Here is a 24,227-nt window from a genome sequence, read left to right as displayed (position 1 = left end):
TGTTGTTGACCATCTTAGCTGTAGAGGGAGCAGCATCACTGGCCCTCATGTGGAATCCGAGTTAGGGCCCTGGTGCTCAGAGCTGGTGTCCCAAGCCAACTCAACCAACGCGCCACTCAGCCGGCCCAGTACCATACTGTTTTGATTATTGTAGCTTTCCAGTATAGTTTAATATCAGGGAGCACTTTGTTCTTTCTCAAGATTTCTTTGGCTATTTGGGGCCCTTTGTGGTTTCATATAAATTTTAGGATTAGGTTTTCTAATTTTGAGAATGCTATTGATATTTTAGTAGGGATTGCATTGCATCTGTATATTACTTTAGGTAGTAAGGACGTTTTAACAATATTAATCCAATCCATGAGCAAGGTATAGTCTTCCATTTATCTGTATCTTGTTCAACCTTTCTTCAATATCTTTGGTTTTCAGATTACAGGTCTTTCACCTCTTTCGTTGAATTTATTCCTAGGTAGTTTATAAGTTTTGATGCAATTGTAAATGGGATTATTTTCTTAATTCCTTTTTCTGATTATTCATTATTGGTGTATAGAAACGCAACACATTTCTGTGTATTGACTGTGTATCCTGCAACGTTACTGAAGACATTAGTTTGAATAGTTTTTTGGTAGAGTCTTTAAGGGTTTTCTATATACAGTATTATGTCATCATGTTATGAGAATTTTACTTCTTCCTTTCCAATGTGGATGCCTTTTATTTCTGTGTCTTGTCTGATTGCTATGGATAGGATTGTCAACACTATGTTGAACAGAAGTGGTGATAGTAGACATCTTGATCTTAGATGAAAGGCTTTCAGCCTTTCACCATTGAGTATGATATTAGCTGCGAGTTTGTTATATATGGCCTTTATTATGCTTAGACATGTTCCTTCTACACTCACTTTTTTGAGAGTTTTTATCATAAAAGGATGTTGAATTTGGTCAAATGTTCTTTCTGCATCTATTGAGATGATCACATGGTTTTTATCCTTTAGTTTTCTAATGTGATGTATCACATTCATTGATTTATGGATGTTGAACCATTGTTGCATCCCTGGGATGAATCCAATGTGGTCATGGTGTAGAATCCTTTTAATGTATTGTTGAATTCAGTTTGCTAATACTTTGTTGAGCATTTTTGCATCTATATTCACAATTTTGCACAGTGAAGGTAACTATCAACAAAATAAAAAAGACAACCTACTAAATGGGAGAAGATAGTAGCAAATGATACATCCAATAAAGGGTTAATATCCAAACTATATAAACAACTCATACATTTTAACACCAAAAACAAAACAAAACAACAACAACAACAAACAATCCAATTAAAAAATGAGCAGAGGACCTGAATAGACATTTCTCCCAAGAGGACATACAGATGGCCAACAGACATATGAAAAGATGCTCAACATCACTAATCATCAGGGAAATGCAAATTAAAAACCACAATGAGATATCACCTCACACCTGTCAAAAGGGCTGTCATCAATAAATCAACAAATAACAAGTGCTGGTGAGAGTGTAGAGAAAGGGGAACCCAGGTACACTGTTGTTTTGTAAATTAATGCAGCCACTGTGGAAAACAGTATGGAATGGACATTCCTCAAAAAATTAAAAATAGAGCTTCCATACAATCTAGCAATTTCAATTCTGGGTGTTTATCTGAAGAAAACAAAAACACTAATTCAAAAAGCTATATACACCCTGTGTTTATTGCAGTATTACTAGTAATTGCTAGATGTCCATCAATAGATGAATGGATAAGAAGATGTGGTATGTACACACACACACACACACACACACACACACACACACACACACACTGGAGTATTACTCAACAGTAAAAACCCCAAAATCTTGCCATTTGTAACAACATGGATGGACCTAGAGGGGTATTGTGATAAGTGAAATACATCAGACAGAGAAAGGCAAATACCATATGATCTCACTTATTTGTGGAATCTAAAAAAACAAAATAAATGAATAAACAAAACAGAAACAGGCCCATAGACATAGAAAACAAGCTGATGGTGGCTAAAGAGGAGAGGGTGGAGGGATGGGAATAACAAAAAGAATTAAAAATATATAAATAAAATTTTTCTAATTGGCTGGACAAAACTGATAAATCATGGTCACTATAATTTACAAAGAAAAAAAAAAGGCCATTCAGCCAGGCTTTCCAGCGTCTCTGGGGAACATGAAGACACAAAATAAACTCTTGCAGTGCATCAATTTTAATCAAAGATTTTGAGTGTGGGAAAGGATTTTTTTAGTCCTGATGGTCAGACTGTTAAAATAGATTTTACAGTAAATCAATCCATATACATCACAGAGGACAATGGAAGTTCAGTTGAATTATCACCATATAACAGGAGAGTTCAAAGACATTTGGGGCTTAGAGAAAGCCATTTGGGGCCATGTTCCAGATCCCTAGTTGGTTAGCATGCTATCTCCTCTGCCATTTTGAGCACATCCTTTGAAAAGTTCAAGGAACATTATGCCCAATGGGTGAAATTAAATTTTCATGCTTCTGGTCCATGTCTATGTACCTTTCTAGTCCCATGTTCTACTGGCTGTTGTTACTTCTATCTACCTACAATTCTTTTACTTTCGCCAATGCAATTTTCCTGCCTGGAATGACCTCCCAACCTCTACTTTTGACAATCTCCTCATCCTTCAGAATCTAGCTCAGGTGTCACCTCCTCTGGGAAGCCACCCCAAACTCTCCTAGGCTAACCAATTGCTAATGCCCTTTGGGCCCTTAGCGAGCTATGCTGACTTGTTTACCTGTTCACCTTTCCCACTAGACTCCTGGAGTGTGAGGGCCCTGACATGCATTTTGTGTCTCTAGAAGTTAGAAGATTGCTTATAAATAATCTGTATGTGCTCAAGAGATGTCTGAAAAAAGTAAAGACAGGCAGGTAAATGGTTGCTTTCTAACAGATACAGGCCTTGGCCAATGGAAGGCGAAAGGAAGGAAAAACCTATATTTTGAAAAAATGAGTCACCATAACAATGACCCTTCCTTATTGTAGGACTTAGTGCTGCTCGCTAGTCAGCAGGCAGGGGCACCCATACCTTCCACTTCGGACCTACCCTTCTTGATGTCAGAATGATTTACGCTTGCCCAAGTCTCCAATACTTGCAAGCTTTGGTCAGACCAAAGTCCAGCCTTTGGGGAACCTTTTATGTTGAATGTCCAGCCACTTGGCTACATGTCTGAATCCTTCCCAGCATTGACATTCAACTCAAATTCCACCTTCTCAAACCTTTCCTGGCTGTTCCAAGTCTCATAATTTTTTTCCCCCTCTTAACACCTACAACACTTAAGTTCTTATTAGAGTTTAATTACACACATCTTGAATTTTATAACTTTTATTGGCTTTCTTTATTACAGAAGTAATACATTTATATTAGAGAAAAAAATTAAAAACCAGTTAAGCAAAAAGAAAAACCATTCATAAGGTCTTCATCTTGAGAGAACCACTTTAACACTGTGTATATATCCTTCCAGACTTTTTTCTAGGCATACTTAGACAATTTTTCCACAAATGGGATCATGCTGTTTTGCGAACTGTTTTTAAAATGTACTAATAAAACATTAGCATGCCAATATGCATGCTTCTTTAACATCATTTTTGATGAATCCATGGTATTCAATTTTATATATGAACCACCATTGATTTAAGCAATCCTCTACTGTAAGGCGTTTAGACTTTTTCCATTTTCTTTTGCCATTATATGAAACAAAATCTTTCTGTACCATCTTAATTTTTTCATTAATACAAATTCCAATACACATACTTTCTAAGTAAACAATTTTAAATATTATTATGAGCACTTCATTAAATGATAAATGTAATTTAATATAAAATTATTGCATTTGTCAATTTGTTTATTTATATTAGTTTTGACTATCCACTTAGAATTTTTTAAGTTCCTTGAAGAAAGGATCCAATGTTTTCTAATTTTTCATCCCTCATCAGTACAACAGATGTTCAATCATGCATGTTGAAGAATTACTTTATTTTATATCACTTAAATTTTTAGATCATAGTGGCATTTATCCTTTATTGTAGAAGCAGCTCTTGGGCTATGTCACTATAGATAGTGACATGAGAACGTCCTTTCCTCTTAAGGACTTTTTCCAAAGTCCTTCTTAGGAACTGGAATGATCTTTGGGGGAGATAAAGATGGGACAAATTAGAGAGGTGAGTAGGTAAAAGAAAAGAGGCTGCCAGCCAAATTAATAGCTAGAAGCATAATTTTTGTGTGCTCCTAGTAACTCTGGAAAATTACAGTGCTCTCTAGTTTGGAATACACTGATAACTTTTCAAAACTTGTGCAACATTTTATGCAATGAGAAATGACTTTTCTTGGCAGTGGAATGCCAGTAAAGACTCTAATAGTGACCCTCAGATTTCCCCTGTGCTCCCCAGTAGTCCTGCTTCATCACCTCGCACTAGTCCACACCTTTTCTCTCTCGTCCAACTCCCACACCCTTCTCCACTATCAGCTGATCATCTCGCTTCTTAGTCCACTAAGAAAACAGAATCACTCAGACAAGGGCTCCCTGCATTTCCCTCCACCGCAGACCAGCCTCCCTGCACATCCCCACCATAACTTACTTCCTGTTGCTAGGGATGAACTGGCCCTACCCTTTAGATAAGGCCCACTGTCTGACTCAAGAACATCACTCCAGAAGTTATCCCCCGTCTCTTTTACATCAACGGTTTTCCCTCTTGACAGAATTATTCCCAGCAAGGAGCTCTAATTTCTCCCATGACCCTCTACCCTCTTGCCCATTTTCTCTTTCACAGCAAAGCTCCTCTAAAAAGTGCTCTACACCCATTGCCTCCCCTTCTCCTTGCCCCACTCTCAAATCCACTCTAGCCAGGGTTTGTCCCTAGCACTCCTCTGTGTCAGATGCCAAATTTAAAAGTCAGTGATGTGTTCTCATTTATGAGCTGACCCGTCAGCAGCACTGACACAACTGATTACTCCCTGCTTCTCCAAACACCAGGATGCTACACTCCCCTGTCCCCTTCTCTCTAACTGGCTGCTGTTTCTCAGCCACCTTGGCCAGATCTTCTCCATTTTCTTCATCTTCTGACCTCTAAATGTTAGAGTGCTCCAGGTCTCAATCCTCAGAACTCTTATCCACCTATGTTCCCAGATTCTCTATGCTGATGACACAGATTACTATCTCCAGTCTGGACCTCTCTCCTGAAGTTTCGATGTCCGTGTTTAATTGCCTAATCAACTTTTCCACTTAGATGTCTCATAGGCATCAGAAATTTACTGTATCCAAACCCAAACACCTGAGCTCCTCCCACCCCCATATCTGCTCCTCCTGTAGCCTTCTCCATACCAGTAAGTGGAATCTTCATCCATCAGCTGTTCAGGCTAAAATTCAGAATTTCCTTTGACTCTTCTTTCTCTCACATCCTACAATTGCGTCAGTTAAGTCCTGTCTGGTTTATTCTGAATGTATATCTAGATTCCAGTTACAGCTACCATGTAATCCGAATTACCATCACCTCTCTCTTAGCCTATCTATCTCAGTAGCTTCTACCTGGTCCCTGTTCCACTCTTGCACTCCCTTCCACTTAGCAAACAGAATGGTCTTTCAGGAGATAAAGCCAGGTCATGTCCTTTCTCTGCAGAAACCTTTATAAATGTCTTCCAGTTTCACCTAAATATAAAGCTGCTAGCTATACCTCTGGCATCATCTCCTGCTAGTTTCCCCTGGAGCACGCCAAGTCCACTCTACCTCAGCACCTTTGCACGTGCTCTTCACCGTATCTGAAAACCTTTCTCCCAAGATAGCTGCAGAGCTTGCCCCTCACTTCATTCACCTCTGCTCAGATGTCCTCTCATCAGGGATATCGTCCCTGACCCAACCATCCAATCTAAGAATGGCACCATCCCATCTCTCCTGAGCTCCTTTACCTACTTTATTTGCTTTCATAGCACTCTTCACTTCCAGGTATTATAGCATACCATATATATATATATATATATATACACACATATATATATGTGTGTATATATATATATATATACATATATATATATATATATATATATATATATGGGGAGAGAGAGAAAGAGATGGGGGGGGAGAGGCCCATTGTCTGTCTCCCTCCCCATCTCAATCTTATTACTAAAATGATAATCTACATCCAAGCTTAGAGAATAGCACCTGCCACACAATAGATGGCTCAACAATTGTTGAAGAAATCACCACTCTAAGCTATTCAAATTTCATCAGTTCTCCTAAATGTCACCCGTGCAGTACTGAGCTGAGGTTTTATGGTTTAGGTACACTTCAAGACATCTGGTTTTCAAATAATAAACCTTAGTTGTAATTCCAAGGAATTTGCCCAATGAATAGAATTCAGTTTCTTCTTCATGGAACTTCCTTCAGTACATTGGCTCCTCCTGGCTTTGGCATTCTCTGTCTAAACATCCCATTCCACTCTCTTTCACTGGATGTTAGCTTTGCCCTGCTATGTCTTATTTGAAGTACCACATTTAAAATTCTGCCTAAGAAAAACCATTGTATCTTTTCAACATCATCAGATACTATACCAGAATGCTGGGGAGCAAAAACATCTAAGACCCAAGAGCTGCTTCCTTCTTTCTTTTGTCTTCCTTTCTCATCTTTTTGTTTCTGGGATATTTTAATTTTTCCTATTTTGTAAGATCAAGGTGATTTACAGAAGTAAAGTTTACTGACTTCAATGCTATGGTGCAAAGTTATGGTCCCTGGAAATCATATCCTGCTTAGAAATGTATCACAGATGAAGCCCATATTCTGGACCAGCACACACATGTAATTATGTAGGAAAAGAAAAAGTATATCAGAGAAGGTTGAATGTTGCAAGCATGGGAAATAAGTTGACCTCTACTCAAGTTACTGCCCTCGATACACAGAGGGGAGGGTCTGCATCTGTTTCACATTGTAGATGACTGAAGTGCCCACAGCAGCACCACAGACCCAGGGAATGGCCAGCAAACGTTCTCGAGGAAGGTGCTAGTCCATCCCCAGCCTCACCTCTGTGGCCATACTGTTAAAAGAGTGTCCAGTACTTGACTTACGATCCTAATTTTGTATAATTCTGTATATGTTTTACAGGGTTTAATCCAAATGACCCATTTCTAACTATTGAGAATAAAATAACTCCCTACTAGAGTTCAAGCTCCTCTAAGGCAAAGATTTTGTCATATTCACAGCCACACAGACACCTGATTGCAGTATTGGATGTGACCTTAGAGGTCAACTAGTTCTAATCCAACCTCCTTGAGTGAGTAGATAATACAATCTATCCCAGCTCCATTAGGTTTTTTTCTTCTCTAATTGCTATCCCATCTCATACTTGAAAATTTCAAACTGAAGCAGCTCTGGTTTGAGTCTTTGGCAAATAGACAAATTGAAATGACCGCATACCCTTTGTTATATCCATCTGGGACCAGAAACAAGGTGGCAAGGTCAGCTTGCAGCAGCGTCCCTGCCACCCCCACCCCCATGATGATGTGCCTAACTCCAGTTGCAGCTGGGCAGCCATGGCCTGCTTGAAAAGAAATGAATTTTCATGACCCTCATAGAAATCTTCTCAAGCCTGGCTTTTGTGAGAAAAACATGTAGTGGTGCTTATTAAAATGCATAAAGTTATCACACTGATGTTCTCATACTTACAAGAATAAGGAATACAGAAACATCACCCTCCATCAGATTATAAGAAATGACCCGACCAGGGCAGACCAGGGATCAGTATTCTCTGTCCTTGCCAGGGGGCCACACAGGGACCTCAGAAGCAGAGTGTTTCATCTAAAAGGACCCCAGACCCAAAGTCAGCAGACCTAGGACTGCTCCTAGCTCTGAGACTTTTCCTCATCTGAACACTGGCGAGGCTAGCAAAGAAAATCTCCCAGGGTGGCTCCAGGGCTACAATACAGGTTGAAGCTCTGCAATAATACCAGAAATATTAGCTTGGCCCTTCAGCTTCCTTTCCACCATCTCTTAGCTTTCCACACAGACATTCAAAAATTGGGCCTTTTAAAACCCTGCCCTCAAACGAAGGTGGTTCAGAGCAACACTTTGGCTGATATCACAAGACTCCCAGGGCAATGCTTCACTGCTTCCTCAGCATATGCCAGTGCCCATTTTACGGGGGGGGGGGGGGGGATTTATGATCTTTCTCTCAGTAGAGCGAGCCAAAGTTTTATAATATTCATTAAAAATCAGCACCACATGTAATAATATGGAATACTGCCTGTACACAAGGGGGCCAAGTTATAGGTGTTCAGGGAAACGTGGCAGAATTTCCTGGCCTTGGCAGGGGTAAATTTGCAGGCACCAGCACTACTCTAACACAACCTTCTTTTATTGCAAATGTTCGTTCAGTCTAAGTCCTAATTACTTTCTGTAAAATGCTAACCACTATCAAGCTTTCTTCTGACAGGACAGCCACACGATGGCCTTAAAATGCAGCAGCAACACCCTGGCAGCCTCAAAAGTGAGAGGCAGGGGAAAGGCTGGAACCCAGTAGGAGTTGGGGCTGAAGCTAGGGAGACTGGCTTTTCCGCGCTCCTTCTAAAATCCTGGTGTTGCGGGGCGCTTAGAGGTTCCATCAGCGGGACAGGCCGAGGCCCTCCAAAAGAATTCAAACGTCAACATCGCTATTGGGTCGGGAGCTACTCTTCTTCGTCCCATCTCCACCAAAAGGGGGCCGGGTCAGCTTTGTGGGGGCCCCTGGAGCATCTTTTCTTGCCCCTCCTGAGAAATGCTAGACAACGCAAGAATCCCAGGTCTGGGTCTAGTGCCCGGGCTCTGCCCGCCTCCCCACGTGCCACACCAGCCCTCACCACACAAGCCCCCCGCACCCCACTAGCCCCCAGCCCTTGCCTTTCAAGCCCCTGCGCGTCCCGGGTCAGGCCGGACAGAGTCGGGCGGTCAGCTGGGGCGGGAGCAGGGGGGCTCTCTAGGCCGCATGGCCGCACAAAGCCCGGAGAGCGGCGGCGGCGGCGTGAGGCGCGCCCCCTCCCGCGAGCCGGCGGAGCGCGCGCGCCCGCCCTCGCCCCCCGCCCCAGCCCCCGGTCAGCTGGGGCGGGAGCAGGGGGCTCTCTAGGCCGCATGGCCGCACAAAGCCCGGAGAGCGGCGGCGGCGGCGTGAGGCGCGCCCCCTCCCGCGAGCCGGAGGAGCGCGCGCGCCCGCCCTCGCCCCCCGCCCCAGCCCCCGGAGCGCCATTCGCGGAGCGACTTACGCTAGTCGCCAGGCGTACGGCGCCCCAGCGGCCGGGGAGGTGCGCTGCCCGGCTCCCGTAAAGTTATTGTGAATGGGGAGCGGGTGACGTCAGCGCCGAATGTCAACAATGTAGCGATTGAGAGTGTGGGCGTTCCGGGGAGAGCGCGAGCTGCGCTGCGCGGAGCAAACAGCGCCGAGCCGCCGCCGCCTCGCCAGCCGCAGCAGTAGCAGCAGCGACCGTGCACGCCCGGGCTGCGATCGCAGCCGCGCTAACGTGAGCGCCCGCCGCCGCCCTCGCCACCCGCCTGCCCACTCCCGCTGCCGCCGGGGCTCTCGCTTTCTCCCCGGCCTCCCTTCGATCATTCCCCTCCCCCTTCCCGGCACACTCGGGGGGTTGGGAACGAGCTGCCATGTGATGCGTGTCCTCTCCTCGAGCTTTCGGTGACCCTCCGAACCGCCCACCGCGCCGGCCTCCGGGAGGGGGCTGCGGGCTGGGAAGACGCGGGGAAGAGGAGGCGGAAAAGAACGCAAAGTTCTCTGGTGAGGTGAGTCCCCGGCTCCGGGCTCCGGCGCCGGGCGGGGCAGGGCGGCGGGGCAAGTTTGTGGGGGCAGCGGGTGAGCGGGGCAGGCGGGGAGGCGTGGGGAAGAGGCGCGGGAAGACAGCCGCGATCGCCGGCGCGCAGCCGCCTGCTGAGCGCCCTGCCCGCTTTTATGGCATTTTCTAGGAACGGGAAAGGGCTGGGAGCCGAGCGGGCGGACGCGCCGCGGCAAATGTGCGCCCTCTCGCCTGGCTGTTTACCGCGGGTGAGGCGGCATTGTATTTTGTTCGCGTCGACGAGTGTTTTGGAACAGTAGGGGGAGGAGGAGCAGAGGGTAATAAGTCAGGCGTGGGGAGGGCGGGCTGGAGGGAGGCGCGCGTCCGCGCGAGCCGGAGCAGCTGTCAGCCCCACGACCCGGAGAGGCCCGGGCGGCCCCGGCCCCCAGCCCGTGGTCTCCGCGCCGGGCCAGACCGCCTCCAACCTGCCCGTGGCGTCAGCACCCGGTGCTGCGCTGCAAAGACCCTGGTCGCCGCGCTTTTGCGTTTAGCTGTCAGTGGCCGCGGGAGAGTCGGGACCACTGCGACTGGCAGGGCATCAAAGCTCAAGTTTAGAGTCCGGGGAAGAGGCAGATTGGGGCCTGGCAGCGCCGACCTCGGGCTGCGCGCTGGGTGGAATCCCTACTAGCCGGTGACCGGGTTATCGGAATGCGTCTCTGGGAAGGCAAACCGAGGGCTCGTGCCATCAGCGAGGCGAAGCTTGCGTATCCCTCCTCCCAAGATTCTACGTGAAATCAAAGTCAAACATACACACACATATCCTCTTCTCCCTCCCCACACTTCAGTCTCCAAGTCCCAGAAGCTCCACCTAAGGAGAGGAGTTTATCCAGAGGACACCCCTGTACCTCCCCCTGCGGAGGCGCCCGGTGGGTCCCGCAGTTCTCCTCTCACCGGGTGGGTGCTCAGGAGTCGAGCGCCGTTGGAGAGGGCGGCGGGCGGCGCTCACGGACTACCCCAGCTGCCCGCAAGAGGGGACTCTAGTGAGCATCTCGGCGACCTCGGTCTGGGCGAGGATTTGCAGGAACTCGGACCGTGGGAGGAAGCGGGCAGGGCCGAGTGTATGTGTGTGAAAGGGGCAGCGCTCCTCTGGCTTCGGGGGTCTTGGGTACGCGGGGTATCCTCAGCACCCTCTCACGTGTAGGCGAGTTTGACAACTTGGGGCAAGTTCCGGCCCAGCCGCTATCGGGATGGGTTTGTCTGTGGCCGGAGAAAGCGCGCCTTAGCAGCTCGCGGTCACCAAATCCGTGGCCCCTGGGAAACGAGAGAGGCTAGGGTGCCCCACCTCCGACTGAGCCACAGACTCCCGGACAGCCGGCAGATAGCGAGACACGGCGTTCCTGGCTTTTCACTTTCGCTGTCTAGTGCTGTAGTCTCTCACTCTGTGTAAATTTCATCTGTTGAGTGTATTTTACTAAAAAGGGTAATTACTTTAGATACAAAATCCTTTCCTGCCTCGTAGGAACCTTGGCGGAGATGATGCCTAATGAGATATTTTGCTTTTGTCTGTTTAGAGTAAAATTAGAGATGTTAAAACTCTGATAACGGTTTTCTCAGATCATTAAAATGTAACGTGTAGGAAAGGCATGTCGAGCTGCGACGGCTCCGGCTGACATGAAAGAAGCTGAGCATGAAAGGCTGGCTGCCACTTCTGGTGGAGAGGGCTATTTTCGTAAGGCAGAAAAAGTCTTGCTTAAAATGTGAGATTGCCCCACCCTGGTTCTCCGACAGCCGTCGAGTAAACGGCATTTTTCATTCTTGCAGGTAATAATAAACGTGAGTCAAAATGACATCTTGTTAGAATTAGTCTTTAGTCTGTAAGAGAGATTGCTAAATTACAGTGTTGCATTCAAACTGCTCCAGTGAAAGATCTGTCATCATTTCTATTATAAATTCAGTTGTTCAGGAGTTTATAATTTCACCACAAAACTTTGAGTGGCTGAAATGTTTTTTTTTTCCTTCTAGTGTTCTGGTTTTAAGAATACATACATTAATTGCCCACTTCCATCCTATTTGCTATTCATGAAAATTGAAAAGCATTCAAATGGGGGTCCCAGAAATGGAATACACAACCATGGAATAAAGTACTTTTGTTAGAACATACTTTATTTGTGCAGAGCAGTATTTTCGTTTTTGGATTTTGGAAGGCTTTAGGTTTGCCATTTGGTAATCATAAATGTGTTGAATTAATTCTTCTGGTATCTGTGGATTCTGCAGGTGGATTGAAATGTCAGTTCGTATAGTATATGCCAGGATTATAGCTAGAAACATTCCCCTCATATATGTGTATATCTGAACTCATCGCTAAATTATGAACACCCCTGTTAGTTACTTTTCAGTTTTTTGTATGTTGCTGCATTTGCGGATCTGCCATAGAGAATGAGTAAGGCAGAAAAGGGAGGGAGGGAATCGGGACACCCCCCCACCCAATTCACTTTTCAGGACTACTAGTGCCTAGGAGGAAGCCATTTATTCTTTCTATTGAATTATGCTTTTGACCCAGTGTCTTCAGGCAAGTCCCTTCCAGTGGCTCATCTCTGGCTGCTGTGTGAGGGACTTAATTATTTGCAAACTGCCTTGAAATCCCTGGATGAAAGGCACTGCATAAGTGCAGAGTATTGCTATTCAGATATGGAATTTAATGATCCATTACAGTTCATCAGGAAAATGCACTTTGCAGCGATAGTAGGAAACGTTTCCACCTGATAGAGGGTAATAATAACTGCTTAAAAGTAGGTTCAGATTACAGATGAGACAATTAACTCTAGCCATGTGCTCTTCAATTTGTTGCAATTCATTTTGTGATCAAAGTGAGTCGCAGAGAGCCAGATGGTCAGGTTCATGTTCAAATCTCTCCTAGGCCACCCCTTCACTTCTGGGACCACTATCTGCACAGCCGACAGGACTTACTCATTAGCGCTGTGAGCTGTTCCTCAGAATTTGTGATCGAGGCTCCTGTGATGCCAACAAAAGGACTCAGGCCAATCTATTGTTGGGAGCAGTTTAATTTTACTTGGATTAACTAGTGCTTAGTGTCCCTGGTATGGATCCAGCCTTAACAAGGGAAACGAGAGATCCCAGTGGCTCTCTAGCTCAGCTGTGCCAGGCTCCACTGCCCTACTTTTTGTACCTCAGATTTTAGGGGCTGTGGTGCCTGGCTTGTTGTAAATGCTGGCATGATGCTGAATGAATGACAGAATACTGAGATAAATAAATACCCTTCCTGTTTGGCGGAGGGGGTGGGGAACAGGACCAGCTTCAAGGGCTTGTGACCTGCACCATTGCACAGGGCCCCCTCCCCCTCATCTGCTCAGAAGGACCTCACGCTTGGTTTAACCTTCTGCTGTTGTCTCCTTGAAACTTGAATCATTTTTGAACACAGGGCCCTTCATTTTCATTTTTCATTTGTCCTGGTGAGGGAGCAGGGCATAGACTGGAGTGGCAGGTAACCACTACTTTGTTTCAGCTCCTTTTTTGTTGACTGTTGCCAGGTGGAAATGGGTGGGAATGCTGGCTTTGTGTTAGTATGCCATCTGATTTTCCCAAGGGAAGCTGGGTATCTGGATTTTTATGTGGAATCCCCTAATTTTTAAATACTAGCTAAAAAAATTTTTTTTTGAATGTTGGATGAGAACATATGTAAGAGCTAAAGCTGGCCTGCAGGCTTCCACCACTGAACAGGATAATACATCTTGTTGCTTAATATTTCCACATTTGGCTATTTTTTCTAAAAGCCTGGCACACTGTAGACAACTTGAGTCTCCACCAAATGAATGGTTACAGGTATCAGGGAAGTTGAAAGATGCAAGAAAAACAAAACTCAAAATCAACATTGAGTGCCACTCAGGGATTGATAGCTTTCCTTTTAGTAGAGACTACAACATGAAAGGCCAAATAATTAATACCATAGGCACCCTGTAATCCTCTGTAGGTAAATCATCCATTGCTTTTGAACCACCTGCCCTCTGTTTAGCTCTTATTGACCAGATGGAGTAACTTGGCTCTTTTAATGCTTGAGGACCTCCATGAAAATTTGATATTTGAGAACACCCACTCAAATAATAGCTGTGATTTATTGAGTGTTCACCATATGCCAGAAACAGTGCTAACTACACCTGTACGAAGCTCACTGGCTCCTCAAAGCAGCCCTGTGATGTAGGCATTGGGTCCATTCTACGGAAGAGGAAGTTTCTCATTTTATGTTGGAAAGAATTTCATCTGAATGCAGTATGTGTTTTCTTGACTGTCTAAAGGTTATTTTATTGGGTTGTCGGAAAAGTCATGATGTATTTTTTTCTGTTTTTCGTTGCAAAAATGTGTCATGACTTTTCTGACAACCCAATACCATCCTATATCCACAGTCCAGCCCTGAGGCAGTCAGTGCCTGGCCATGGGGTAGGGAACCCAGCATACGGAGAACATGGTCCCTATCCTCATGTACAAGGAACAGAGAACAATACAAGGTGTAACAGATTTGTCAGAATCTACGAGGCCGATACCAAACATGTCTTCTGCCCCCCTATTCCTCTCCTTTCCCTATCTGGATGTTGAAGACGCTCCAGTGACATGTGACCCTATCACAGGTTCCAGCTGTTCAGAAGTCAGGGCTGGCTGCAAACACTGGCATTTCTTTGGAAAAGAAGATATCTTTGGCACACCTGGAGCGATGTGAGGGAAAGCAGCACCAAGGGCTTGGGAATGATGGAAAGTCACTCCTGTATTATCAGTGACAGTGTATGATCTATTCCTGTTCCACCTTTACATTTTACGTAAATATTTACAAACTGTTCAAGTTCAAACTGAAACCTGCTGTAAACTAAACATTTTGTAAACTCCATAAGATTATCCAGAATATTACTTATCTTCGTTTTTTGTTTTATGTTTTTTTTTGGCCTGGGACATTTAATAGAAAAGTAGTTCTTTGTTAATGCGGATTTTTTCCTTTTATTTCCCCTCCCCTTTCCTCTTTTGTTAATTTCAAATGTCAGTCTACCTAAAACTGAAATGTAATCTTGCCATCAGCATGCGACTCGGCTTCCTAAAGCTGGAAGTAGCCTCGGAATCACCACTATGTCCTTTTCAAGGACCATTTCTCTTCTAAAGGATATTGAAATGAAACCTTGTCCTACTAGTGGCACTACTTCAAAAATCAGGCAGGAATTTTGCCTTTGTTTTTCCTTGAGCTATTTTTTCCAACATAATAAATCTCCCCAATCTGAAAGCATTTCACGTACTGGTTCATCCTAGTCATTGGAATTACAGCCAAAATGTCTCGCAGTCTTCCCCAGTGACTTCATAATCACCATTTCTCCAGCATATTCCCTGGTGAACTTCTCTTTTGTTCCTTAGCTTGATAATAAATTGTCCTTTGGTTCTGAGGGGTGTCATTTTCCTGCCTGACCTTTCTGTTCCTCTCCCGAAGGCTGTAGGACACACTGCTGATGCCCCCGAGAGCTGGCACTTGGCCGCCAGCTCCCTCCCATCCTTGTTTCAGCTTTCATTTTCTTCTTTCCCAGGCATTTAAATCCTCCACTTTCCAGTCCTCCCGTACTTCTAATCGCTTTCATTTGTTCCTGAGCCTCTAGCTGGCATGTTGTCAAACTCCAGGTTAGTTGTAGAAAAAAAGCTTTATTGAGTTTCCAAGTCCTCTGTCAGTTCTAGCCTTGCGCCATCCTTTTCCCTCCGCAACACTTTCTGCAGATGTTTTGGGAGTTTCCTCAGGACCCTTCGAGTCTAACCCATGGAAGTCTTAGACTTGCACTTTGGAGTTTAAGGTTGGGAGAGCCCAGCATGCTTAGTCCCATTCTATAAGCAGGTGCACTCTCAGCAGCTTTCCTTAGTATCCCAGGATCTGCAGGTTACTAGCAATTTTTATTTTCTTCCCATCCTGTATTTCTCTTAAGCAACAGAAGCTCATGGATGCCACAACACGGGCCAAGCGTCCAGATATGCCATTCTTTACAGGTAGATGCTTCATGCACTCACTAAACAAACATATTCTGAGTATCTTTTATGTGGCAGGCATGGTGTCAGGCAAGCATGGTACTAGTGGGGAGCTGACACAGCCCTGGTCCATGCCCTCATGAAGCATACCATCTAGTAGGATGACATTAACCAGATAGCAACAGATAACCCACTGCATGTTCTGTGAAGGAAACGTTTCCATGCAACAGAGAGTAATGGGGGCATGTGACCTGGTTGGGAGGTTCAGGCAGCCCTCCCTGAGGAATTGTGGAGTGAGCTGCCAGCAGGACCTATGTGAAAATTGGGGCTTTCTCTTTCACCCTAGTCTCATAATCGTATTAATTCACTATCTTTGGCCCTTTGGAGTATTGCACAAATCATGATATAATCCCGTGGGCCATTTTGGCAAATAATGGTTCCTGTATACAGAGTCCAGAATTGATTTATTTACTGGTGTCTTTAGAAGCTGATAAAAACAAAATTGTTAATTGCCAAGAATACTGTTCATTTTTATACATGGGGAAAAAAATGCAACTTAGCATTCTTATTTTGAACATATTTAGGGTCATTTTGACAATGTTTGAATGATTAGAAGCTGCACAGGCATTCCCTCCCAGTCGGCTGGTATGTGTGGGACCTAGGCAAAGATCTTCAGTGAAAACGTGAGTTCTGCTTCTGCCTGAAGCCCTAGCCTCCCCAGAGCAGGAGGGTGTCCAGCCTCTGCAGACCAAATGGTTACTTAGGCTATTCTTAGCACAATTTAGGAGTGTTGACAATGTCTAAAACAAAATCGACCATGCTGTAACTAAAACGCCTCTATTTTCTTTGATGATAGCTAACCTGTGATGGGAGGTTCCTATCTATATTACTCATATTAATTTATTTAAAATCCCCGTAACAACCCAGAGCTAGAGCAAAGTGTGATCACTAGAAGCCGAGGCACAGATGTCACCCAGCTAATGAGTAATAGAGCTGGAATTGGAAACTGATGCTGGAGCCTGTTTTCTTAACTACTGTGCTACCCGCGCTCCTTTTCCTTATTTATTTTTTTTCACTTGAGGTCTGAACGCTCTGTAGCAGTTCTCAGAAGTGGAAATATAGACCAATTCACTGATACATTGAAATATTGGATGTTTTGTTGATGTCTATCTGAAAGATAAGATTGAAAAAGAATTTCTCAGTTAACGTGAGTGAATATATCTCTTGTCCTTCACACTGCTCACTTTCTAATAATTGCATTCCTGAGGTCAAAGTGTCCATTTGGGGATCAGAAAGTGAAAGTGATGATCTGTAAAGACAAAAGAAGAACTAGACATAGAACATGAGGCCCATGGATCTGTTCCCAGAGTTTTTCTGCAGCTCAGACTCTTACCCTCTTGTTATGTGAAGAATTTGTTTTTAGCTTTTTGGGTTTTTTCCTGATGAGGTAGGAAAAAGTGAAAGAAATCATTCCTATGAATAGGTTGATTATTCTACTGAGGAGGAAGAATTTCATTCAGAACCAATTCTATTAGAGCTCCTAATTTGAAATATTAGCTACTACTAACAGATAAAAACAGGTAACCTTTGCTCTCATTCTAGTCAATTTCAGGAAGAGATTATCTTGCTAGATTATAATATGTTGCAATTCTCAACTGGAGATTTGAATGGTTTTAGAGGCATCAGCTAAGCAGTTGGTTTGGCAGTGTCCCCGATTACCTCAGGTTTGCAGGGTCAGTGTTCAGAATGCTGACTCAGCTCTGCCCTGGGTCAGACACCCAAGCTGTCTTCTTTAGTCAAGAGGCATTATTCTTGGGAGCCGCTGGAGCAGTAAGCGTATGTTTGTAGCTCAGTGTGAGAAAAGATCAAGTTGTGAGTGTACTGTGCTTAGTTTTCAGTATTTAGTTCAAACTTTGGAGATGGCTAAATGAAGAGATGCTTAGTGTGTTACTGTTGGAGGTTTTATGTGATTAAAAAAATCAAGCAGATGAGTGCATGAAGATTTCTATGCAAACAATGATGAGCTTAAATTAAAGCTGCTGATTTAGTATGAGAATTACTTGTACTGATTTGTAAAATATCTACATGGGTTCAAGATTCCATATTATGCAAATGAATGAGCCCCAAAGAGTCAAACTGAACAAAAAAATGAAATTATAAAAGATAGTATTACCCATTCAGCAAGAGGAAAATGTAGACATACTTAGAGCTAACTCTTATTATTCATTTATCTTCTTGGGAATATCAGCGTGGGGACGATGATCTTTGCTGCAATTGTAAAGAAGCTGCTCTCAGTTCACCAGTGTCCTCTTTCTTCTATCCTCACTTCTTCACGCTATGCTTTGCTGCCTTTTGGCCACCCAGTGCCCTTAACGAGTCCCCTCCTTCCCTTCCAAAACCAATCTTTGGAAACGATTCTATGAAAAAAAGTTTGACGAGGGTATAAATCACTGAGCATACCTAAGTGCATTACTTCTATCTGAAGCATTGGCATATCAACAGGGACAAAGCCAGAGAAATAAAAATATGGGAACAGCAGAATTTCACTCACCAGCCACCTGGTGATGGGAGGAAATTTCTGAGCAAAGAGAGGGCTGTTAATAAATCCAACCCTGGACAAAAAATATAGACAAGCAGGTTAGAGAATATAAACCACTGGAATGTTGAAAATAAAGGCAGATGATTTTTAATGGTGTAGTACATTTGTCAGTGAGCCTTTCCTCTTGCCAAACACTGGGTCTGATCACACAAACCTGTGTAGCAAGGTTGGGTTATCTGACACTTAAACAGAGCTTCAGGGGAAAGTCACTTGGTCTATAATTAGGAATTTTTGTCAGTCATTAGCAGTGAACCTAAAATGCTCTATTATCCTTAAATGTTGAGTTTTAAAAGAGAAAAAAAGAAGCAGTGGCCTCCCCACCCCACGCTTGTATTGATAAAAACGGAGTTGATGAATTTTTTTCAAAATTGGCATGCCTCATGCTATGGATGGTAGTGAAATCTGGATGTTTGGAGAGGCTGATTGATTAATGAAACCATGCTTATTTTATAAAGAGCCTGCTAAATACCCAGTTGTGAAGAGTGTGAATTGCCTTCCGTACTATCCCTCCCCCACCCCAAACTCCTCCAGTAACCATGCTATGTTGAGTTGATGGCGCCATCTAGTGTCAGTCTCTGGAACTGTCCTGCTGGACTCATTCTTCCTTTGCTGTGGGGTCAGATCACTGAACAGCTGGGTGAAAAAAGTCCTCGTTCTGTGGGAGTACGTGGTCTACTGGGGGAACCCTCTCCAATGCCTGCTTTTCCTCCATCTTTGTAGTTTAGTTATGTCTCCATGTCTTCCTTTCTGCCTGACTCCATTTCTTTCTGTTCCTCTCTTCAGTATCCCCTTTTTGTAGCCCTTCCTTTATTCTCTTCCAATTTTTGATCAATTTGGGGAGAGAAAAAAATCAGTACTCACAAAAGATAAATATAAAGGTTTTTATAATGATACATTATGCCAAAGTCAAAGAATGCCATGCATTTAAAAGTGAAATTAACCTTTAAACCATGAGTTTAAAGAACCAGAGTGAAACTAATGACAGAGTCCCCAAATCTCACTTAGAAGACTGTCCCCTCATTTTTCCTTAGTTAGATGTTTCCTCAAACACAGTCAACCAAGAGTGTTTTCTTTAGTTTTTAATTGGTTTTGGAACTATTGTTACAGTATTTTTTTCTTTTTAGATGCAAATTGAACCTCTCACTTTTCGAAGATTTTTTTCTTTTTCAATTACAGTTGACACTAAATACCACATTAGTTTCAGGTGGCCAGCACAGTGGTTGGATATTTATATAACCCACGAATCTCACTCATATTTTAAATTCGAGACTCATGAAATATCCTGGAATGTCACATCATTGGCATGGCATTCTTTCTATGGGAAAATGTGTCCTGAATTCCAGACAACCAGTTTTCCTATCGATTTTTGGATCCTGTATTAAAATGGGAGAACAGAGATGAAAGACACATAGGACAAAGCCTGATATGTGAGTACTCCATAACGTTTGTGGGATCTGAATTAGTGTACAGGTTTAAGTCTCCCACATCAAACAATAAATGTTAAATTTCCACTTATGTTAAGCATCTTGATATTGTGGGTTTGAAAGTAAGTCCCCTCTGAAAAACAGGAACTGCGTTTGTCTGTTAGCAGTTCTTGTGGTCGATATGGCAACTATTTTGATTTTTCAGAAGGGAGGAAAAGCAGTTAAATCCAGTTAAAATTAAAACCAGTTAAAATTAACTAGCTCGTGAGATTTGAATGCAGCTGTTCCACACATCACAACACTGAGAGTGAGTTGTTTATTACCACCATTAATTACCACTAGTTGCTGCTACTACTTTTTAAGCAGTGGCATAGATTATTTATATTTTGGTTTTAACCTTGGAAAATAGGAACTGCAAGGGTAGAGAGCCTCCTGTTTGCTAATTTGCATGTACCTTGTTTTTGTTTTTGCTGGGTAGGTGTGTACACCTTCTGTATGCAAGAGTAATTTAGCCTGTCAGCAGTTTCCTACCAGAAGCGCTTGCTGACTCATGCAACTGTTGTGGTGCTCAGCTGGCCTCACTGTCAACTGCCCACAGTACCTGCGCTGCCCTGGGAGAGCACAGGGCAGTTTAGCAGCTGAGAGGCTGTTTTCAGACCTGTGGTCGCTGCTGAGCTGTGTTCCCTTCTCCTTCCAGCAGCCAAAGACAGCCTTTTGGTGGTAGGGTAATAAGTTGGGCATATTTCTATTCTACTTTAGTAAAGACTGCATAAGAATCAGCAATTCTGGGACTCCTTCAGGAAAACTAATTTTTACTTCATTTTAAATTTCCGGGATTTGGGAAGGGGAGAGAGAGGGAATGATAATAAGGGCAAGGGATTATGCTGTTATTTCCTCCTTAGCACCAGAAGGAACCTTCATGAACCTTTAACTTAGGGTTTCTTTGTGTAACCGAAACCTGACCCACTTCTCCCTCTGTGAGTGCTGTGTGCCTTGAGTAAGGAAGCAGGAGAGTGGGTGTTGATTGGCTCGCCTGACAGTGTTTTGTGTGGCTCAAGTCCTTAAGTAATGATAGATTTTGTTGGTATCAGTTGCATGTTCAAGTTAACAAAACACCCGACCTCAGGCCATTTTAAAGGGGCGTAGTTTTTCAGAGATGGTTTCCCTGTTTGTTTTTGGAATTCATTTCTACGCGTTTTCATTGTAAAATGTGAAATACTACTTTTGTGAGGCTTATAAATAAACTTCCTTTTGTAGTTACAAGTTGATCAAATCACCCTAAACTATCTTGAGAAGTGAGATCAGCTGGGGAGAGGAAAGCTTTGCATACCCTGAGGAGTTCTCCTCCTTTTTTAAAAAAAAAATTTTTTTTTATAGCTTCAATAAGCATTCTGAAGCAGCTTTGACCAGTAATAAAGAAAAAGCCAAGCCACAGTGACTGTGTAACATGATGTTGATGGAAGTTCTTGGTTTCCGCCGATACAAATGACTCATCAGTATCAATAGAATTTTGACTTCTAATAATAACACAGTGCAAGACCTTCAAAACATGTGGTTTTCACCCTAGCTGTTAGTGAAAGGTTGGAAAATATTAGTTTAAGCTTTTTTTTTTTCTGATCTCTTGATTTCACCCAAGTATAAAGTTGTTTTTCGTAGGTGTGATGATCACACTATTGTTTTTTTATCTTACTGTTTTTAGTTTCGTTATGACCAAGTAGCCAAACTCAGATCATTTCATCGTTTAGAAATCTGTGCCGTAAGCATCTCCTGTCAGGGCTGTGTTTTGAGGGAAATGTGGCTGAAAAGCAGATCCTCCCTGAAGGAAAAAACTGGTGCAGACAACAGTCCCACCAAGCTGCCTGCCTCCTACACAGCATCCACTGCGGAGGGCTGTGGTATTGCTGACTAGCCCTATTACCATGTGAGTCATTGTCAGAGGATTCCAAGGGGAAGGTTAACAGAAAATTCGAGTCAGAGGAAAGGGCAGAGTGGAGAAGAAGCAGTTACCCCGGGAAGAAGGGTGCTGCTCCTTTCTACTAAGGGGCTGCCAAAAGACCCTGAGCATCACAGGGAGCTTAGGTGTACGCTTGTATTTTGCAGCTTGTTGACTAATCTATATACCGAGGGCACCAAAAAAATGTATACAAGTGGACACTTCGGTCAACTTACTAAAGCAGTAGTTCGCCGTAATTAAAAGTGCCTGGATGCTGATGGTAACCACTTTGAGCACCTCTTGTAATTGCATAAGTCAAACATGACTTGCATGCATCTTTTGTTATCGGTATATATTTAGTATTACAATTTTAATAGTTTTTTCCTTTCTTAAAAATGTGTATACATTTTTTTGGCACCCTCTGTATTGATGCGTTCTTGGTTTTTTTGTTTAGTTTTGGTTTGTTTTTCCTGCAGTTTCGCCAGACCATTCAAGATCACTATCTTGGCTTTGTACCGCTGAAGTCTTACCCAAGAGCCTTTCCTTTTCACATTCTGTAGTGAAAGCAACTGAATCTCTAGAACATGAGACCAACATTTACATTTACATTTATATAGTTTTTTCTTTCTAAGCACTTCATCTTTAGCAATGTTCTGTCATTTGTTTCCTAGCTACTAGAGCCAGAGGCCTTTGTGTCTTGCTTGGTACGTTAGCCGCCTTGATCTTGGGAAATAAATGCTTTAAAGGAAAGCTGAAAATTAGAATTGTGATTTCGGAGAAGGAATACATCTGCCAAGAAGGACTACTTGTGGTTAAAGGGCCTAAATTCATAACCAGAGTTGAGCAGCCATTGTTGATGAGGCCTCTCACACTCCCTGCATTTCAGGGAAAAGTCATAGATTGAGCTACCAAGCCTCCTGCACTGTATTCCTGCCATCTGAGCTGACCTTTATGAAAGGAGTTCCTGGAATCATTTTCAACCAATGGACTGAGACCTGCTCTATCCAGTTAGAACTGTGTAATTATATCCTCATTTGTATCTATACATATCAATCGGAGTGGATCCGTAAAGACTAATCAGAATGTACAATTCTGACCAATCAGGACCATTTGGACGAATCACAACTGTGCATTTTGGATTCCTCATTTGCATAAAAATGGACCAATTGGGAACCAGGGTTGGAACTTTTTCTATAAAATGTGGCCTCCATTTGTCTCGGAGGAGCGCACTTTTGGTTTCCTCCAGAGGCTGCATTTTCCTAGTTTGTAAATTGTTCACTTGAATAAAGTTTCTCTTCTTTCTGCACCTCAGACTGGGGACATTTGACAGAATTTTATTAGTTCAAATTTTGTGTCAGTCTTGCCTCTTTCACTCTTCATTTTAGATGATTTTTTTTTTTAATCCTGCCATCCTCTCAGCATTTGGGTTTTTTAAATACTCATACCTCCCTATTACTCTTTTCACCCTTGTGTCTTGCTAGCCAGTAGAGTTTCTTGTCTGGGCCTCTTTTTCTTTCCCTCTCTTGGCACGTGTTTGCGTTTCTTTCTCTGTGTGAATACTTGCCTCTTCTCAGTTGTTCTCTTAGATTCTGTTGGCTCCTGCCTGCATGCCCACACCCTTTTATCACCCCATTCTTGGACAGACCTGGGCATGCGCACACACATGCGCGCACGATCCGTACATAGGTGTACGCCCACGTGCACCTATACAATGCCCCTCTCTGACCCTAGTCTCTTGCTCATGGAGATCACCCCCACAGCAACCTCAAGTGCTACTGTTTCCATCCCTGCCAAGCAGCTGGTTTCTGGAAGGAGTCATTCAGGTGGGAAGGAAATCAGAAGGAGAGCCAGAGCTGGCTTCCCACCTGTGACTGAGAATGCATCCTTGGAAGGAGGCTGGATTCTGAGGAACCAGAAAGGGGCCCAAGTGAGGCCCCAGCTTCAGAAGCCAGGGAGGGGATAAGGCCAGGCTCAGGGATATTAGCAAAGCAAGATAAAATGTTGAGATTGCTCTACCACCTAGCCTGGAATTGGAGATCCCAGTTGGGTCAGACATGCATCTGAATGGGGTGGGGTAGCTGAGGACAATTAGGGGGAGGAGGAAGCTCAGAACCCAGGGTGTTGAAAGAGGATGGGAATCTTCAAATTACCTTCTGGCTGTTAAAGTGCTCAAAGAGCTTGGTAGGTCCATAGGAACAGGCGGGACAATCCATGGGACACACAGTGAGTAGCAGCTCTTTCCCCAGGGCCCTTCAGGGAGGCCTGTCCTGATTGCCCTGGGGAGTGTGGGGTCCAGTTTCCTTCCCAGGCACCCCAACACTTTCTTTCCCAGGTGCCCCATCAGTTTTTTCTTTTTCCTTTTCTCTGTAGATTTTATCACCCTCTGACATGCTATATTGTTGCTTGCTTGTTTATTATCTGTTTCCCTCACTGTGACTTAAGCTCCAGGAGCTCAGGGGTCATCGTTTCCTTTGGTCACTGGTATTTCC

At 43.7% G+C, this 24,227-nt stretch overlaps 1 protein-coding gene and 1 long non-coding RNA gene across 5 annotated transcripts in view; one reads left to right on the top strand and one right to left on the bottom strand.

Moving 5' to 3' along the window:
• Positions 1–9,339, bottom strand: part of LOC109389464 (uncharacterized) — a 144,261-nt gene extending 134,922 nt beyond the window's left edge. For both annotated transcript variants that reach the window (XR_002125398.1, XR_002125399.1), the window contains exon 1: positions 9,267–9,339. This is a non-coding gene — a long non-coding RNA (uncharacterized LOC109389464). The remainder of the gene's footprint in view (positions 1–9,266) is intronic.
• A 64-nt stretch (positions 9,340–9,403) lies between these two features.
• Positions 9,404–24,227, top strand: part of BACH2 (BACH transcriptional regulator 2) — a 358,299-nt gene continuing 343,475 nt past the window's right edge. For all 3 annotated transcript variants that reach the window (XM_019655018.1, XM_019655017.1, XM_019655020.1), the window contains exon 1: positions 9,404–9,792. The gene's annotated coding sequence lies outside the window, so the exon portion shown is untranslated. The remainder of the gene's footprint in view (positions 9,793–24,227) is intronic.

This window comes from Hipposideros armiger, unplaced genomic scaffold (genome assembly GCF_001890085.2).
Source record: "Hipposideros armiger isolate ML-2016 unplaced genomic scaffold, ASM189008v1 scaffold_234, whole genome shotgun sequence".
Classification (NCBI taxonomy): domain Eukaryota; kingdom Metazoa; phylum Chordata; class Mammalia; order Chiroptera; family Hipposideridae; genus Hipposideros; species Hipposideros armiger.
This window is presented reverse-complemented; position numbering and strand designations above follow the sequence as displayed.